At 38.9% G+C, this 19,236-nt stretch overlaps 1 protein-coding gene across 1 annotated transcript in view; it reads left to right on the top strand.

The window, feature by feature from the left end:
• Positions 1 to 19,236, top strand: part of LOC139467940 (myocardin-related transcription factor B-like) — a 102,966-nt gene that overhangs the window by 11,572 nt on the left and 72,158 nt on the right. The window contains exon 4 of the mRNA XM_071249536.1: positions 13,835 to 13,865. The gene's annotated coding sequence lies outside the window, so the exon portion shown is untranslated. The remainder of the gene's footprint in view (positions 1 to 13,834; positions 13,866 to 19,236) is intronic.

The raw sequence follows: 19,236 nt of genomic DNA, 5'->3' as shown, positions 1-19,236 counted from the left end.
TGGCCGAGGTAATAGGATATTGGTAGGTTAGTAGGGGAGAGTGTCAGAGACCATCCGGCCCCATGGCTCCAGCAAATGCTAGTAAAGAATCTCCAACTGGAATTACAAACTCCCCACTTCATCTTACATAGTAATAACTAATGTTATGACTTTGTAGAAGTAACTTGTATTTCACTGAACAATCAGAGCAAAGTTATGATAAATCCCTGCAATTTAACTGTTGCAATGGTCAATAGGATTTGAAGTTAGTGTTTGTTTTCAATAACCCATAAAATTATCTACTTGGGTTGCTATCTACCTAATAGTGAAAGAGGTAGCCCACAGATGTATCTACTAGGGGTGCTATCCACCTAAAAGTGAAAGAGGTAGCCCACAGATGTATCTACTTGGGTTGCTATCCACCTAAAAGTGAAAGAGGTAGCCCACAGATTTATCTACTAGGGTTGCTATCCACCTAATAGTGAAAGAGGTAGCCCACAGATGTATCTACTAGGGTTGCTATCCACCTAAAAGTGAAAGAGGTAGCCCACAGATTTATCTACTAGGGTTGCTATATACCTAATAGTGAAAGAGGTAGCCCACAGATGTATCTACTAGGGTTGCTATCTACCTAATAGTGAAAGAGGTAGCCCACAGATTTATCTACTAGGGGTGCTATGTACCTAATAGTGAAAGAGGTAGCCCACAGATTTATCTACTAGGGGTGCTATGTACCTAAAAGTGAAAGAGGTAGCCCACAGATTTATCTACTAGGGGTGCTATGTACCTAATAGTGAAAGAGGTAGCCCACAGATGTATCTACTAGGGTTGCTATCCACCTAAAAGTGAAAGAGGTAGCCCACAGATGTATCTACTAGGGTTGCTATATACCTAATAGTGAAAGAGGTGGCCCACAGATTTATCTACTAGGGTTGCTATATACCTAATAGTGAAAGAGGTAGCCCACAGATTTATCTACTAGGGTTGCTATGTACCTAAAAGTGAAAGAGGTAGCCCACAGATTTATCTACTAGGGTTGCTATGTACCTAAAAGTGAAAGAGGTAGCCCACAGATTTATCTACTAGGGTTGCTATGTACCTAAAAGTGAAAGAGGTAGCCCACAGATTTATCTACTAGGGTTGCTATGTACCTAAAAGTGAAAGAGGTAGCCCACAGATTTATCTACTAGGGTTGCTATGTACCTAAAAGTGAAAGAGGTAGCCCACAGATTTATCGACTAGGGTTGCTATCTACCTAATAGTGAAAGAGGTAGCCCACAGATTTATCTACTAGGGTTGCTATCCACCTAAAAGTGAAAGAGGTAGCCCACAGATTTGTGAAAAGCAATACAATGGGAATCAAGTGTTTATGACTTGAATTATTGTGTAGATGTCCTCACCGAAGGGATATTTGTATTTTTCTGAAGTACAAATTAAAAACAATTTTAAAAAAAATAAGAAGCAATAAAGATGGACATGTTGTATCTTCACAAGGATGATAAAAAATGTTCTCTCTCCAGCTCAAATCAGCTCCATAAAAAAATGTTGAAAGTTTCGTTTGGTTTCCATGGCAAACCCATTGGATGCTAATTTATCCAGTGTGTAGACAATAAGGTTGTTTAGTTTGGTTGATGAGGCATTATCTTGTCTCGCTGAAGACACACGATCTATTGCCCACATGAGTACTATTTGTGAAGCCCATAACTGATGCCCCCCACAACGTCCTTTGGCTGGAATAATGCTAAAAGTTGTGAACGTACTGACAAAACCCAACTCACTCGCCCACCTTCTTGTGTAATATTAACAGACCCATGTAAAGAAACTGTTTTAGTTTTTTTATAATTTGACAACCGTCTCTGGTGTTTTTTCTTATCTTATGACTGCTACACAAAGATTATTAACAATAGAGGTTATCCTTCCATGGACCTTTTCCAAATGTCCTTGGGGCAATTCTTGTACATATCACCAAAATATCAAGGGTCAAGGTCACGAGATACAAAAAACCTCAAAAGATGGTTTGTAGGTGCACTTTCTCAGTATTAGTGCAGTTGTCATAAGACTTGGATGATGCATGCCTTCTCTAAACTGTAGACCTGTTAAACATGGCTGTGTCATTGTCAGTAATAATTATCTCTTTGCAGGCATGAAACTGTATGTTTGCATGTATCTTTACAGATCCTGCTACTGTTAGTGTTGTTGCTATGTCTATCAAAGATCAGTCATCTTTGAGGCTATTGTGTAACATTGTTGTCATTTATTGCCTGTTACTTTTACAATATTGAGACTTTGAGACCCATGAAGATCCATCCATGCATGTAAAAGGCAACTAACAGGATCGGGTGGTCAGGCTCGCCGACTTGGTTGATGCATGTCATCGGTCCCAAATACGTGGATCGATGCTCATGATGTTAATCATGAGATGGATTGTCTGGTCCAGACTTGATTATTTACAGATCGCTGTCATATAGCTGGGATAGTGCTGAGTGTGACGTTGAACAACAAACCAAACCAAACCTGAGACTTGGATAATTGTTGGACTGTTGAGAAGTCAAGGTCTTGATTAAGGTCAAGGTCTGAAAGTGATGTTTTGTGACTGGAAGTACATGGTGGTACATCAGGACTATAAACTGTGAAGAAATGACAGTGACAGGGCTTCTTGTCTCTTTGCATGTACTTGCAAACACACCTCTTTTTACAATATTCAAACTTTGTATGCCTTTGTTTGTTTTGACTTTGTAGACTGCAACTTGTGTGCAAGAGCATGAACACCTGACCGAAATTAAGCTTATGTTTGCTCCTGTGGTATTTGAATCAGGGGATGTCCTAAATCTTTAGCTTTTAACTTTAGGTCAATGAGTCAAGTACCCCTTTACTTTCCATCTTCCCGAGCCAAGGGAACTTACTGTAAAATTCAAGTTTCCACCCTTACCAAACTAGGTTGGAATTTCTGGGCTAGATTGTAGCGCCCCCAGTAACAGGTTTTGTCCCTTCTATGTCCCTCCTATTGACCAATCAGATTCCACCTCATACCAGTTGCATTTGCTTCAAACAAAATGGCAGCACCCATTCAAGACGATCAGATCGATAATCAAAATGTATATTGTAATCAAATGTGAGCACCTTGTTTAGAAACATGAAAGGATTTGGAAAATATCTGTTGACACTGAGTTGGTGGTACACATCCTTTACAAATGCAGCAATTGGCCAAAATCTGCACGGCAGTTGAGGAACCAGATGTCAATTTCGTTACCTGATTTTGATTGGACTATGCATAGACCTGTTAGTCCACCCCAAAGATATAACTTCATAATTCCAGCCAAATTCGGCAAGTGTGGAAACTGGACTTTAAGAGTGAGTTAACTCCCTTGCCTCAGGAAGATGGTTTACTTTCATGCTGAGTTAAGATGTTTTCACATGGCAATGGCAATCTTGATTAATAGACCACCTCGACTATCCACCATATGACGATGTCGGATATTGCTTAGTGAGGCAGAAAACCACCAACATTGAAACTTTAGGTATTCTTATGCTTTTGATAAATTTTAATGGATAAGTGTACAGTGATCGCTCGCTCGCTATAACGCTACCAATGGGGTCCAAATAATTGGTGGGCGTTATAGACGATGAGCCGTTTAACCGAGGCCGAGGCGCGCTCGGAAAATCTCAAATCATCAATATGTGTTTATCTCACGTCACATCAAAATAGTATATATTTTTATGGACCTAGATCTACCTGTAATATCATTCATTTATTAAATCTGTCACATTTCACAATGTCTGAAATACGTATTCCATTTCAATTTATCATTTTTAATCGATAAATTAAAAAATTATTCACTATTTCCCGCGATGTTATTGAAAATAAAATTCTCGGACACACATTTCGACAACGGGTCCACATCAAAGAGCAAAATAAAGACGTTTTAAACAAATCTTTAAATATATTATACAAAGTGATAAATAAAATCAACAAAAATATATCTAAAAGTAATCAAACTTACATCTAAGTTATTATTTCCATCGTTTTGTGCGATCGCGTGTAATGTAAGTCAAATGACATCTTGGCTTTCGTCGCCTTGAATTCTCGGCTCGGACACAATGTTTAATGCAAAAATATATGCATGAAAAATCTTTGTCACAGCTCGTAACCTAGCACGATACATTCGCGAAGTTCCATATTTTTAATATATATCGTGATTTCCTGCTTAAAACGTTCAGAATAACACGATTTAACAAAAAATCTTTCGCCAACTTCTGAAATTTATCAAACACGAGCTTGGTATCACAGCTATAATTTGATTGGCTGCCTGAGGTCACGTGCTCAAAATTGACCAATCACGAAACTTGTAGTAGATTTCGGCAAGAAAGCGTCATTAGAAACAAATTTTAATCCAATGAAATCGCTTGTTATAACTACGGAAAAAAACAGGTGATGTTACGAAAGCGCGATTACGAAATGAATGACCGCCGTGTTGTGACAGCAACTACATGTGTGTGACAGTGTCGCCTCAAATTGGATTGCCCACTAATTAAGAATATAAACTTCGCTTGTGGTTCTCTTTTATTGCATGCATGCGCTTCTAAGATCAAAGGTCGATAGTGTGAAAAGTTAACTAGTTGAACAATCGTATTTCCGGGACTTGCCGCGGATGTTTTCAAACAGATTATTAGAACTCCATTCAGCGATAAACGGTTGATTATGCAATGAGAAGCGTTATGTGCAAATGAACAACGAACAACAATACAATTATGTCTGTGTAAAACTATCAGTAATAAAAGTGTACATAAATTTTGGGAGCCATGTGTTACCGCGCGTAGTAACCGAAGTAGCGCTTTATCGAAGAGCGCAATAGCGAGCGATCACTGTACTAATATATGCTTTAAACAACTGAAACAATATCAGCACCATAAATCTTAGGACAATCTGCTTTATCTTGCACTACCAGTTCCATGAACTTGTAACAGCGAGTATTAAACAAGTTAGTACAAATTGTCTTGAAAACAAAAACATGATAAACTGTTAATGAAAAATATAACCTGACCTCTTTGGAGTGCGTATATCTTTAAGCACGGAGAAAGAGAAACACGGAAATAGAAGTTTGCTGCATTACAGATGTGTAAACTGTTCTGTTCTATAGCCAGGGAGATCTTATCTATTTCTTCAAAGTGTCGGTGACCTGCACTGCTCATGGACACAATTTATGCTTGGTAAATATCAAAATTAAAGGGAATCCTTCTCTTAAAGTATTCAGTTAAATTGATCTGAAATAATGAACTTTATTTACGAAAAAAAACAGTTGTTTGCTTGAGTTCTGTGAATATGGATGCCTGATATTGAGGTGAGGTGGGTGTAGAATGTCTGAATGTGTTTTACAAATGTGTGTGTTGTACAGGTATGTATTTCGGTACACTGATGTTGGTTGAATGTTGGAAGCAGGAGAGAGTCTTTAACTGTTGTGGCAGTGAAATGTAGCGGAGCCACAGGCTGTTGTGCCAATGTCTCGGGGGGGGGGGGGGGGGGGGGGGGGGTGGGAGAGAAGGGGCCAAAGAAGGGGGCATGGGCTGTTATGCCAATGTACCTAAGGTGTGTGTGTGTGTGTCTTGGGAAGGAGGGGGTGCGGGCTGTTGTGCCAATGTATCAGAGGGGTGTGTTTGTCTTGGTGGGGAAGGAGGTGGCGCAGGCTGTTGTGCCAATGTATCAGAGGGGTTTGTCTCTGGCTGAAGGGAAGAGGGTGTGTTTGTGACACACAGATGTGGTTGTGATGGTGAGTTAGAGAGGTTAGTCTTAAAATGAAGGGAAGGTGGTTTGTTTGGGACACACAGATGTGGTTGTGATGGTGAGTTGGAGAGGTTAGTCTTAAACTGAAGGGAAGGTGGTTTGTTTGGGACACACAGATGTGGTTGTGATGGTGAGTTGGAGAGGTTAGTCTTAAACTGAAGGGAAGGTGGTTTGTTTGGGACACACAGATGTGGTTGTGATGGTGAGTTGGAGAGGTTAGTCTTAAACTGAAGGGAAGGTGGTTTGTTTGGGACACACAGATGTGGTTGTGATGGTGAGTTGGAGAGGTTAGTCTTAAACTGAAGGGAAGGTGGTTTGTTTGGGACACACAGATGTGGTTGTGATGGTGAGTTAGAGAGGTTAGTCTTAAAATGAAGGGAAGGTGGTTTGTTTGGGACACACAGATGTGGTTGTGATGGTGAGTTGGAGAGGTTAGTCTTAAACTGAAGGGAAGGTGGTTTGTTTGGGACACACAGATGTGGTTGTGATGGTGAGTTGGAGAGGTTAGTCTTAAACTGAAGGGAAGGTGGTTTGTTTGGGACACACAGATGTGGTTGTGATGGTGAGTTGGAGAGGTTAGTCTTAAACTGAAGGGAAGGTGGTTTGTTTGGGACACACAGATGTGGTTGTGATGGTGAGTTGGAGAGGTTAGTCTTAAACTGAAGGGAAGGTGGTTTGTTTGGGACACACAGATGTGGTTGTGATGGTGAGTTGGAGAGGTTAGTCTTAAACTGAAGGGAAGGTGGTTTGTTTGGGACACACAGATGTGGTTGTGATGGTGAGTTGGAGAGGTTAGTCTTAAACTGAAGGGAAGGTGGTTTGTTTGGGACACACAGATGTGGTTGTGATGGTGAGTTGGAGAGGTTAGTCTTAAACTGAAGGGAAGGTGGTTTGTTTGGGACACACAGATGTGGTTGTGATGGTGAGTTGGAGAGGTGGTGTGAAGCGTGGATGGTGGGTTGATGCAGGTATGGAAGTGCAACACACAGGAGGTTTGTGTGAGTGATCTGGAGAGCTTTTGTCTCCTACTGAAGGGAAGGTGGTGTAAAGGGAGGTTGATAGTGCCACACACAGATGTGGCTTTGTGAGTGATGTGGAGCAGTTTTGTTTCAGACTTTTAACTCTTGAGGCGCTTGCATCTCTTAGTAATGCTTGAGGCGGGAAAACTAGGGATGGTTGGAAAAACGTGGTTTCAGAATTTCTTGCCACATTTCCACAGTCGGAAGTAGCCTCCTGCCATTGTTTGAGTGATCTACCAACTGTCAAGGTTTTCTGCGGCGCTTCTTCCTGAAACCCCCAAATTAGATTCAAAAGATGAGAGATATGTGGTGTGGATCCTGGCACTAGGCAAAGGTGGTTCAAAGATTTTTAACATTGTTTAATGGCAACAAGGCAATTTGCTTGTTTTTGTTTGCCGCCAAACAGTCATGAAGATTACACCAGAAGTGACTCATAAACATTCGTGGCGTGCTTTATACGAAAGATGATCATTAATCTCATGTTTTTTTGACTGGCATTCTATTTTCTGCTAAATAGTTCATCATCAGGCTGAACTGGTGCAGACAGAGTTATTCCCCTTTGATTACCTCTGCGAGATGTTGTGTATTTCCTCATAATCGGCCTATCCGAGTCAGGCCAAGCAGTAATGCATGGCGAGTAAGGGTATGGTTCCAGGTGTGCCGAGTTGATGCAGCAGGTTTCCAGTGTGGTTACAGAGCTGCTAATTGGCTGTCTTGTTCATTGTACAGCGTGGGACCGTGACCATGCAGACCTTATTGTGAAGGCTTTGTTTCCCAAATGATTTGTTTGTGGCTTGCTACAGCACTCAGCAATATTTCAGCTCATTATAGCAGCTTCTAAATAATAAAATCTGGACCAGACATAAGATTGATATTGTGATTGATATTGGAAAAAGCCTCTGTATTGGGGCTATCATGGTTAACATTTATACTAAGTTATCCTATAATAATTAGATCCACATCAAGTATGTTACCATGGTGTAATATTTATACATCATTTCATATAATAGTTAGGAAGTAATACTTATCATCAGGTAAAATGCATATATAAAATATCAGTAGTTTCAATCTATAGCTTTTTAGACAGATGCTACTGATATTTTATATATGCATTTTACCTGATGATAAGTATTACTTGCTAAATTATTATATGAAATGATGTATAAATATTACACCATGGTAACTCATAAAAGCACTTGATGTGGATCTAATTATTATAGGATAACTTAGTAAAAATGTTAACCATGATAGGGCACAAAAATGTGCAATAAACTAAGTCACAAGGCTTGACCTGGGTCCCAATCCATTCAGTTTCTTTTTATGACAAGCATAGGCTGCCTGGGACTAATCTTACTGAGAATCTTAATATGTATGGGTTTCAATGCTACAGTGGAGAAATAAAAAAATGACACCTTGAACTTTGAGTATACTTTTTACCCAGAATAGAAATGTCAGTTATGTGTTACATAAAATCCTTATTTGTCATAAATTATGTGATTCCAACATCCATACTTTTTGCATCCCACAGGACTTGCAATGTAAATTATTTGAGTCAAGTCTCAATTTGTATGTGCATTGGATGCAATATTTTACATCCAGTTAAACCCTGGTGGTAGATATGTAATGAAGTATTAATGCACTTGTTATTTATAAAACATTTATTTTCTATCAGTACAATCGTAGGGGGCAAAGGTGGCCCAGTCATCAGAGGCACCTATTGTTTGTACAGAGTTTCATCCCTTGGTATGTTGGGCATGCTAGAAACATGATCATTTGTTTGAATCCCAGATTCCCAAATCAAAATTTCTTGGCTTGCCAGCAACACACACTGTGCCTGTACAAAACCTTTTGACCCCGTGAAGATTTGGGGTAGAATAGGTCTTCAGCAACCCATGCTTGCTAAAAACACACAAACTCTCTCTTACTTTTTTTTCTCTATTAACCTTTAGCCTGCTGAATTATTTTCACACTTCTTACCCCTGCCTGCTGGATTAATTTTAGCATAAGGCGCTCTAAAGAGGGTGGGTGATTTCAAACAGTCGGTGCCTCATTAAACAAGGGCCAATTGAAGAAATATTTTGCACATTTATTCCTGATAGAAAACTACACAATTCTATATAAAAATTTCCTGGTGTTTTCAATCATACCAAGGTTAAGACCAAAGCGAACACAAAATTTGTTAATTTTCTTGAACTTACCTGAATTGCGTTATTGAAGGTGGTTTGCATTTCATGCTAGGAACCCTCTAATATCGTAACATTTTTGCAAATTGATTTCAATAATCATATCTCCGATATCATAATTTTAATTGAGTAAAAATTCGGGATTTATAATCGGCATATATCAGCGCGATGGTAAATTATGAACCATTTCAGTGAATTTATTATCTAAACGTTAAACAGAAAAATAACTTAATTTTCGAGGTCATCATGTCGGTTGCAGAAATACGAATATTCGGGTTAATCTGACGTGTCATGTTATAAAATTTGCAGGAAACAATTAATGACTTATAGATATTCACTAATCCTAATTTCAAGCGTTTTGGTTGAATATTTACGATATACAAAAATAAACAACCCGTGTCATGATGCTAGCAGACGTCCTAAAATCAAACATGGCGCGCTTCGCCCGACCTCCGCATAACTTATTGCTATTTTAATATCAACAAAGTTTACATTGCCTTTATAAATATAACTTGGCGAAAGTTGACGATCTTCTCAATCGAAGAATGTTTTATTCGTCATATTCCAATAAATATGACGAATGAAAAATGAAAATAAAGATCGTGAATTCTGTCAGCACTATTTCAATTAGTGCAAAGGTCACCGGATGTGATGTCACAGACAGGGGTAGTCTGCTGATAAGCTTTCGAAACAAAACAATTACAGTAAATTTTGAAATAGTTCGCCTATCACATACAGCAAAAGTATAAGTCGATACACAGTATCAGTAATCACCACTAACATAAAATAAAAATGTGACTTTGACGATATAATTCGCGTATTAGTTAATCCGTTTGACCTTGCATGCTCCCGTGACCCGGAAACAGTAGACGATAAATCAACATGCCACATGCTAGTTTCTCGATATCTTTTATTTGAACTTCTGTTGATATTTAAGAATCACCATTGAATATAAATGGGACATGATTCATATTTCAACAAGTGTATCCCACGTAATACGTCTATGGATATCGTCGATCAGCAAGATCACCCTCAACAACAGGTGCGCGAAAATGGGCTTGACAAAACGTGTTTCAAAATAACATCCCCGCGTTGCTGAAAATGATAGGGTATATATACGCAATAAAATTCTACGTACATATTTTCGGTGTTAGTTCCACATTACATTTAGGATAGTTTTCCTTTCGGGAATACATTCATAGATTCTAGCATGATTTTAGAACAGTTTCACGAAGGATTTCTAAATTTATTCCAAAAATATGAAGACCACCATGATTGCGCATTGATGATAGATTTGTAATTGTTTAATTATTTACAGCTTTTTACAGGTTTTAAAATTTAAAGTTATATTTAATAGTTATTTTTCCCACAATGATGGTGTGTGGGGACAGTAAATATTAGTCTTTGCATCAGCACAGTGTAACTGATCAAACTTCAATTATTATCTTTAGTTTAAACATATTTATTCAACAATTATTATCTTGCACTCTGAAAATCAACTATGTGAATAAGTAACTCTCTGATGTCATCATTTTAATTTTAGTATTCCATGAATAATGATTAAATCAGATCCTTAACATATACATACTAAACTCATATGGACATTAATTTTGCGCATTATGTGGTTTGTTTCCAAATAAAACAATTCTGAAATATAATTTAATAGGAATTAATTTAATTTAATTACAGTAACAGTACTTGTAACAGTACATGACATTTTTGTTTGTTTAATCACAAGAACCATGGTGGCACATAAGCTGGTTAGTTTGCCATAGGTTTCTTAGAAAATGCTATCTCAGTCTTCTGGTTGGAATGAAAAGAAACATGCCTGTTTACATGTTTACCCTTGCCAGATGTATTTTTTCCAGTCAGCCAATCCATTACTTTTGTTCACCTTATGTGGTCTATTTTATACATACAGGTACTGCTTCCAACCTGTTTTTCCTTTGTATGCTATCACAGTATCACAACTTCCTCAGCTGGTGTGTATAAAAGTTCCCCTGTCATCATGAAAAAAGAATTATAAAGGAAAGTCATATTTTCATTCAAAAACATATCTGTCTTTCCTTGAATACTCTTTGTCTAAGTGCCAGAAATGTAAGTGTCATAAAAAAATTAAAAAAAGATTTTCATAAGGACTTTTCTTAGATAGACCTAGATCTAAGTCAAACCATGTGACTAGTTAGGTAGAATTATAACCTTATAAGCCCTCATTTCTGAGGTGTCCATATTTTTCACATTTTTAGGACTAAACGTGATCCGTGTAGATCTGCCTGTTTTGTTATGTAAAACAAATTCTTGTCTTAAAAAATGAGAAAAGGAATCATTCAGACGAATTTTTTTTATCCCATTGATTCACAAAAATCAGTTGAAATGTACAGTGGTGACTTTTGTACCCAAAATTTCTAGTAATTTGTTACCCAAATGGGTATGTGATTTTGTAGATCTACCTAGAATTATTTCAAAGATATACATTAATTTGGTGTCTTAAACTTAACATAATATCACTTTCCTATCAAAACAATTCATTCTAACTTAGGTTTGACCAACTTAACTGGCCTCTCCTTCAGTGACAAGACGTCAATTTTCTCTCAAAACTAAACAATCAATTTCAAGGATCACAGTCATAATCATATTTGGAACTTGATGAAATATTTTATTATGTGTTCTGTTCATCTACATTAAAACATAAATATAATTATAGATCTATTGTCTTATTTTCTTAGGTACAAATTCACAAAGTATTTTGGGTACAATTTAATTTGTTTTGGGTACAAAATCACACATATATATAAATAGGAGCCTAGAATCTATATATATTTACACTACCTCGTTGTGTACCAAAATGTTATCGGTTCAGAGGACGGGAGGTTCTCAGAAAGTTTTCAACAACATCTTTAATATTTAAATTGTTCTTTTTGTAATGTTAGACCAATAACAATATTATGTTATTATTATGGCATATCAATACGTTGGATCGCTCTCCGTTGCGCTCGTTTATAGAAAATATTTTAAAATTAAAATCATCGAGCGTGAAATCCATTACGGTTTCGGATTTAGACTTACACATTTTATGGCGACAATCACGAAGAAATATGAAACAAATAAGAGTGAAGACTGCTCTCCAGATCAATAAATAGTAAATAGTTGACGAAAAATAGTAAATTATGTATTTTCTTTTGAATTTGAATCTATTTCTTTATGATAGCTTACCAACTTTTGCATATTTTGCTTCCATGTGTCACATGCGGTACGTGCTTCCGGTTTCAGAAATGATAGCTAAAATTGCAAGTATTTTGATTATTTCTCGTAAAATGCATTATTTTGCTATTGAATGGTTTACCTAGAATGTATATCAGTTCAGATTTTGCGTATCATCCAATATTTGTCATTTTTCGCAGTGTTTGTTGACTTTGTTCGACTCAACAAATCGCGAGGTAGGCCACGCCCAAACGTATCACTGACGTTTGTCGGCTTGGCAATGTGTCGGAAAGTTTATCAAACGAAATCATTTGCAAACTCTTTAAAAATGAAATTCTTTTTACAAAGATTTATACATGCGTGTCAATAATTCTAGAAAATTAAGTTAGATGTAACAAAATGATTGTAATAGTCTAACGGGATAACTATGCATGTGGAGTTGTTTGTTTACCGCCGTTGCCATGATCGTACAAGTTCCATCCAATCGATGATGTTACGATTCAGATTGTTTTTGTTAACAATTAATTACACCGAAAGTTGCTAATTTTTAGAAATAAAGGAACATGAGTGTTTTCCTTTCGTCAGCAAACAAAAAATTATGATCGAATAGGAAAAATGATGAAATTATAAAGAAAATATCGGACTGCATGCCGCTCAACGTGAAGTGCCAAAAGTCAACAATGGCCGTTCCTGGTAGATGTGTGCCGAGAAGTTTGGCCGAAACTTTTTTAACTCGCGATATTTTCTTTTTGAGGTAAATAAATGACTGAACGTTTTGATATTGAGCAAGCTGAGCATTTATGCATGTCATACGTAATTTAAATGTTACGCAAAGCCTTCTTGGTAAATAGATATGGCGAGTTTTATTTTGGGGTGTTGTTATGCTATTCGCCTGTCGAATGGGTTCGACATCAGATGCACGGGGATGGACACCTCTGTCGAATGGGTTCGACGTTAGCGTGCAGAGCTTTAAGAAAACAAGCCTGATACCTGTTTACTCTGTGCAGTGCTTGTGTTGACTTCACTGTGCTGAGCTCTATTGTGTTGGTTTGGATTGAACTGGGCAGGTGTTGTCCCACTAGGAAATTATTGCATGCAGGATTTTGAAAAACAGAACAGTGGATGTACTGTCCCTTTAACTATAGTATCATGAAAGAATCGGGCGTTCTTATAAATCTTTTGGGTAGTAAACATGTAACCAGACGTTATTATTACAATGCAGTCAAACATGTTTAGAGTATAATCTGAACACAGAGAATTTTTCTAAAAACTTAAAATCAGACTAGGACCAGTTTTATAGAGTTTTATGGGCCAGTGGGAGAGACAAAACAAATTAGGTTGAAATGAATGTAACGAATGGTCGATAACTAAGAAATTGTTCAGAGTAATTACATTTAATGCTCTTCAGAATTTTGGTTATTTTTTTGAAAATGTTTGATTATTATGATTATTTAGTTTCTAGTTTTCTTTAAGAGCCCTTTCAGTGCTTTTTCCTACACAGCTGTCATGCATGTAGTGAAGAAATACCAAGGGTTGAGAACTTTGTAGAAGTTCTGATGAGTTATCAGTTAGGATTGTCCCTCTAAGTTTCGGACAATCCTTCATGGGCTCTTGTTTTCTGGATGTTTTGCCCACTCTTCTGACACAGATTCATAAACGCTGATTTGTTCCAGGTTGATCCCGAGAACTGCGAGAAGACCAGTGGTGAGTGTTGATTTTGTTTCATTTCACACCCAGGATGTCTGTGACTGGTTCTTTACAGGCTGCCGTGTCTCATAACAAACAAGGTTTTCTGAAATGTGACTGCTATCGTTCAACAGTAGTTGAACTTGTATCATATACATATGCAATGAAACCTCATTTGTCAAGACCCTGGTAAGTTGGAGGTGTTATGTGGAAACTCACATTAATGTGGAAACCTCTTTAATGTGGAAACCTGTTAATGTGGAAACCCTGTGCATGTGGAAACCTTGCCTTCTGGACATGACTGCTGGGAATGTTTTCATTTGCATGAAGTGTTGTTATTTCATACCCATGATTCATTATCCACTTAGGGGCAGTGGGCTAGCCTAGTGGTTAAAGCGTTTGCTCGTCAGGCCAAGGGCCCAGGTTCGATTTCTTACATGGGCCCATTTCTGGTGTCTCCCCCTCCGTGATATTGCTGGAATATTGCTAAAACTAGTAAAAGCTGCGTAAAACCAAACTCACTCACTTACCATTATCCACTTTACAAAAGTCATCAATTTGTGCTCTGACATTTGAAATGTTTCTATTGGTATGCTGTAGTTGTAATTTCTGAATCAGGTAATCCAGTGTTAAGGTTGCCCAGTTGTGAGTCTGTATCACATTCGAGGGCACGGGTGGCCCAGTTGTCTATGGCGCCGCGATTCGCTGTGCCGAGTTGCGTCTCTTGGGCACGCCAGAAACCCATGATTGTGGGTTTGAATCCCGGTTTGCCCCGATTATGTTTCAATGTTTGTCAGCACCATAGACGTGCTCGTGGGTTTCACCGAAGTGGTAAACGTCTGAGACCTGCTTCACTTCAGGCTTTCCTCCCACATTAAGCTGACACGCTGGATATAACTGGAAAAAATGTTAAAAGCGGCGTTAAACCCAACTCACTCACTCACTCACTCACTCACTCACTCACTCACTCACTCACTCACTCACTCACTCACTCACTCACTCACTCACTCACTCACTCACTCACTCACATTCAAGACCTGCATGCCCAAGTCATGATACCAATGCTTTAGTCTGTCTCCCAGACCCAAGAAAATAAATTAAAAAAGAAATCCAACTCAAGTCTAGAAATAACAATGATTTGGTAAGTCTAGATTGCCTGAAAATAAGCATTGTTCTGGCCACCATTTGGTTTATTTTATGTTTTGTAGATGTATATGTTTAAAAAAGACTGCTATGTTTCTGGGACTTAGTGTCTGGACTTGCACATGTGCAACATGTTTACAGCAATTCAAGACTACCTCAAGGGTGTAAATCAAAAGCTAGTTCTACCTGTGAATGTGCAGGATTGCATCTCTCATAAGTGTATCCCAGATTCGTCCTGATTATGGATGTTGGTTTCTATGCAACCATACCGGTGTGTGTGGGTGGTAAATGTCTTGGAACTGCATCACTTTGGGCTTTCTTCCCACACCAAGCTGACACACCATCATATGACTAAAATACTGTTAAAAGTGGCACTGAACCTCCTCACTTGCTAACTCTACCTGTGCAACACCAGTAGTGTATGAGTTTATCCTTCATGTTATGTACCTGCCTGGTCCTGGCTGTTATATGGGTAACAGTTGTTACATGCTGCATCTCTGCAATACCCTCCCCACCTTGCATCAATAAAGACCTACAACTCTGGTGCTACATCTCCCAAGACACAGGGAGTCAGGAGAAACACAAGGGGGTGAAGGCAAGAGAGGAGGGGGGAAAGAAGATTATTGGGGTTGCGATAGAAGAGGATAAGTGGGCAAGACAGGAGTTGATTGTGGGGAGAGGGGGGAGGCATGAGTGTTTGAGGGAGAGGATGGGGGTAGAGGTTTAAGAAGATTGGTGTTTGTGTGATGGGGAGGGGTGTAGAGGTTTGAGTGGTTTTTGGGTAGATGATTTGGGAGGGGGAGTGGAGGATGGATGAGGCGGGCGGGGATTGAGGCGCGCGGGGATCGTGGCATGTGCTCAGTCAATCTCAGTCAATTCCTCTCTGGGATACTTCACAACAAGACATTAGCATGTTGGCAAATGAGGATGTGAATGAAAAATGGGGTATGGACCCTTACATGCATGTGAGCTATGCACTACAAAAAAATAGAAGAGACCCACTCACAAACGTCAAGGTCTTAACTGTATTGCCTTGACACTAATAACCAAACAGCATGGAATCTGTACAATAGGATATTATGTTTTGTCATCTAATCCTAGTCTTAACAAGTGTCTTATTTGAAACCATTCTGACTTTTAAGAGATTTTTATGTTTAACAAAGAAGTTTGGAAATTAGCCATGTCACATCAACTTAAGTCAGATCATAGACTTTTCAAGTTTCTCAGCTTTCTCCTGACAACAGAAAAGGCAGTATTTCAAATGTTGAAGTTTAATAATCTAGATGCTACACTTTAAATTCCAATTGTCGTCCAGTTTAAAAAGATGTTTCAGTGATTCAGTGATGTATACTACTCAAAAGATGTTTAGAAAACCCAGAATGTTTCATGTAACTATAGTTAGTCCTTCATGGCTGGTGGGTATTGCAACACATAGCTTCAAATTGTTGGTGTTCTTTAGCATTTTATTCTAAAATTTAGGAGCTTTCCAGTGTTCTATTTGCGCAATAATATACAATATTCGACGTAATAAACGATATTTGCTAATATATTGGCTAGTAGACAATCCCAATTAGCACCCCTTCCGATTAATCAATGTACACAAGACTTATTTATTTGTGTATAATACTGTGTTATATGCATTCTTGATTTTTTTAAATTAAATTCTGGAAAAATATATCTGTCGTATATAAACATTTCACACTGCCAGCATAAACCACAAAATTTACAATATTTCAACTCTGTTGTTTTTCACCAAAATAATATTCTAATTAGAGCCCCCTATTTCTAGGCGATTATTATGTCGAATGCGGTATGTATTGCTAAGTTTTCTTTCACAAAATGGCTTTTCCAGTTTTATGTTGTTGCAGCAGTCGGTAATTATATTTCTGAAACTGTTTGAATAGTGAATGAATCACACTTAAAATATCTGCAGTAAATTATGCTGACATACACATTATTTGAAGTTTGCATCAAGTTGGGAGTTTGTTATTATCAAGATGGTTGGCATTCATCAAAAACTGTTTTCCTGAAGTTTCCTGAAGTGAGAATATAATCATAGATCCTTACTTTCAAAATACTGAACACGAAATGATCCTGAAACAGGCTGCAGATATTTTTTTTCGCCATTAAGTATTTACTGACACATTATGACACACATTGGGTGTTGATAGTTTTATTTGGGTATTCAGTGTATCTCACTCCCTTGGGTCCAGTCTAACAGGTATTCTACCAACGAGTAGACTTTTTTGGGGGAAAAAAGAAGTCTGCTTGAAACGCTGTTTACAGGTGACTTCTATGTTGTGTCTGTTTGTGTGCTGCCCCAAGTGTGTTGCATGGTGCCTAATCTCACTACAGCAATATATATGTCTAATTAACAGTAAGTGAGACATAGTGCCTTTTTATGCATTATTCACTGCAGTAGAGTTCATGTATATGTGATGCCTGCACTCGATCAAAGAAATACAGGTTCGCAAGGTCAAAGGATACATTGGGTAATTACATTGTGTTGTTATACTGTTGGGTTTTTGACAAATTTCATACATATTTGTATGCAAACAACTAAAATTAATTGGGCAATGGTGATTTATTTTTCTATTTTACACAAATATGTAGCTTTTTATCAGGAGCTGTGCCAAAAGCTTCAATAGCCATGTGCTGAAGAACATGTCCTTGTATTTAAGACTAGCCCCTACTATACAGTGTTGTGTGATGATAAAGTATGTTTTCTGATCTATGACAGGGACTACTGGTAAGTACTATGTGGTGTAAATAACATGTTTGTTAGATCCAGAAATTCTTGACACTGAAAAAGTAAAATCCAGCCAACAAGTCAGAAAGCTAACATTCTACTGGCCTTGTATATGAGCGGGCTAGTGTTACTTCCTGACACTGAAGTAGCTAACGCACAGTTTCATGGTTCGTAGTTAGTGTTAGAGAAATTAGGCTACACATTCTGAGAAGAAAGACAAGAGATAAACCCTGTGTCTGTTGTCTTGTTAGACCATGCACTCACTCTTGTCTACCTAAAAATAGTCTTCCCTACAGTATTTGCTACAAGATAAGAAAAAAACTGGGCTCTTTTAGTGATTGATATTGCAAAATAAGCAGAATTGTTTATTTGCACCTTTAACCCCTGAACAATAAATCACAAGGACAGTTTGTTTGTTTCGAATTATTCTAGTGAGCAACTGTGGTTAAACACTCTGCATCAGATACACTCTGTTCTTCCTAGGTTGAGGGAGATTCTACTGTCCATTGTGAATCTTTGTTGTCTGTTGGCCTCTATGACCCAGGGGTGGTCCGCAGGCCTCTATGACCCAGGTGTGGTCCACAGGTCTCTATGATCCAGGGGTGGTCTGCAGGCCTCTATGACCCAGGGGTGGTCCACAGGTCTCTATGACCCAGGGGTGGTCCGCAGGCCTCTATGATCCAGGGGTGGTCCGCAGGCCTCTATGACCCAGGGGTGGTCTGCAGGTCTCTGATCCAGGGGTGGTCTGCAGGCCTCTATGATCCAGGGGTGGTCCGCAGGCCTCTATGATCCAGGGGTGGTCCGCGGGTCTCTATGATCCAGGGTTGGTGCGCAGGTCTCTATGATCCAGGGGTGGTCCACAGGTCTCTATGATCCAGGGGTGGACCGCAGGTCTCTATGATCCAGGGACGGTCCGCAGGTCTCTATATCCCAGGGGTGGACAGGGGTGGTCCGCAGGCCTCTATGGTCCAGGGGTGGACAGGGATGATCCGCAGGCCTCTATGATCCAGGGATGGTCCGCAGGTCTCTATGATGCAGGGTGGTCTGAATGCCTCTATGTTCCAGGGGTCTGCATGCCTCTATGATCCAGGGGTGGTCTGCATGCTTCTATGATCCAGGGGTGGTCCGCAGGTCTCTTTGATCCAGGGGTGGTCCACTGGCCTCTATGATTCAGGGGTGGTCTGAATGCCTCTATGATCCAGGGGTGGCCCACTGGCCTCTATGATCCACAGGTGGTCTGCATGCCTCTATGACCCAGGAGTGGTCCATAGGTCTCTATGATCCAGGGGGGTCTGCAGGCCTCTATGATCCAGAGCAGTCCTCAGACCTTTGTGATCAAGGGATGGTCTGCAGGCCTTTATGATCCAGGGATGGTCTGCAGGCCTTTATGATCCAGAGGTGATTTAATTGTTTTCTTGGGTAATCTTGGGTAATCTACAGGGCAATCTGACTTAAGAGCACATAACCAGTGTTTCTAAAAAAGTTGCACCAAGAGCC

The sequence above is a fragment of the Haliotis cracherodii genome, unplaced genomic scaffold (genome assembly GCF_022045235.1).
Source record: "Haliotis cracherodii isolate W230 unplaced genomic scaffold, xgHalCrac1.p SCAF_2, whole genome shotgun sequence".
In the NCBI taxonomy this organism is placed as follows: domain Eukaryota; kingdom Metazoa; phylum Mollusca; class Gastropoda; order Lepetellida; family Haliotidae; genus Haliotis; species Haliotis cracherodii.
Note: the sequence above shows the minus strand (reverse complement) of the source record. Positions and strands in the feature narration are given on the sequence as shown.